Source organism: Salmo salar, chromosome 26 (assembly GCF_965601325.2).
Source record: "Salmo salar chromosome 26, fSalSal1, whole genome shotgun sequence".
Classification (NCBI taxonomy): Eukaryota; Metazoa; Chordata; class Actinopteri; order Salmoniformes; family Salmonidae; genus Salmo; species Salmo salar.
The window spans coordinates 9256628-9257466 of NC_138316.1; positions in this window are offsets into that span (position 1 = coordinate 9256628).

An 839-nucleotide genomic window follows, 5' to 3' on the forward strand; every position below is an offset into this window, starting at 1 on the left:
AGCCTATCCATGTACCAAAGGAGCTAAACCTCTATATTTACACTTAGAAAAATCTCACTATTCCAAGGCAACAGAGCTTAAAAGATTTGAGTCCACCCCCATGCAAGGTATAAGAAAGGTGGCTTGTCGGATTAAAGCAATCATATATGGAGCAATACCCTTATGATAATATCTATACGTGCAGAGGATTACAGAGCTGGGGCAACCCTTCTTGGTCACTAAATCAAAAGGGAGAACGCATGTTGACTTTGCATACTCTTGTGTTCATTGCTGATTTCATTGACTATCTCTGTCTCTAAATGTCATTCCTTAGTGTTTGTGTGTGTGTAAGCTAGTGTATATCTGAATGGCATGCGTGTTACCCCTGAATCTTTATGTTTGACTGTAATTTTTGTATTTGTCATGGTGGAAATAGATGATACAACTTGTGGAGAGGTAGAACTTGATCTGGAAGGGTTCCAAGGCAGTATACGCTTAGAATAGTTAAAAAACATTTATCACTTACTGAGATATTTTCAATGTGACTAATCTGAAAAGAAGAAACATATAGGAAAACTGCCATTGATAAATTGATAGTGTAATGTTTATTTGAATTCTAATGGTTTTATATTGTGTGAATGTGAAATTGTTTCTATTTTTGAAAAGTTGAAAGCCTTTCATGAGATTTGATAACTAAACTAAGATTTTGAGATGTACTGTACAAATGTCTTCTCTTAATTGTCTCCCCTATTCACCTTCTAATTTGCTTTGGTACCCTGGCTGTAGCGTTTTGTAATGCAATAATATAATACAATAACAATACATTTTCCCAAATTTCAAAAGACTCAGTGTAACACAGA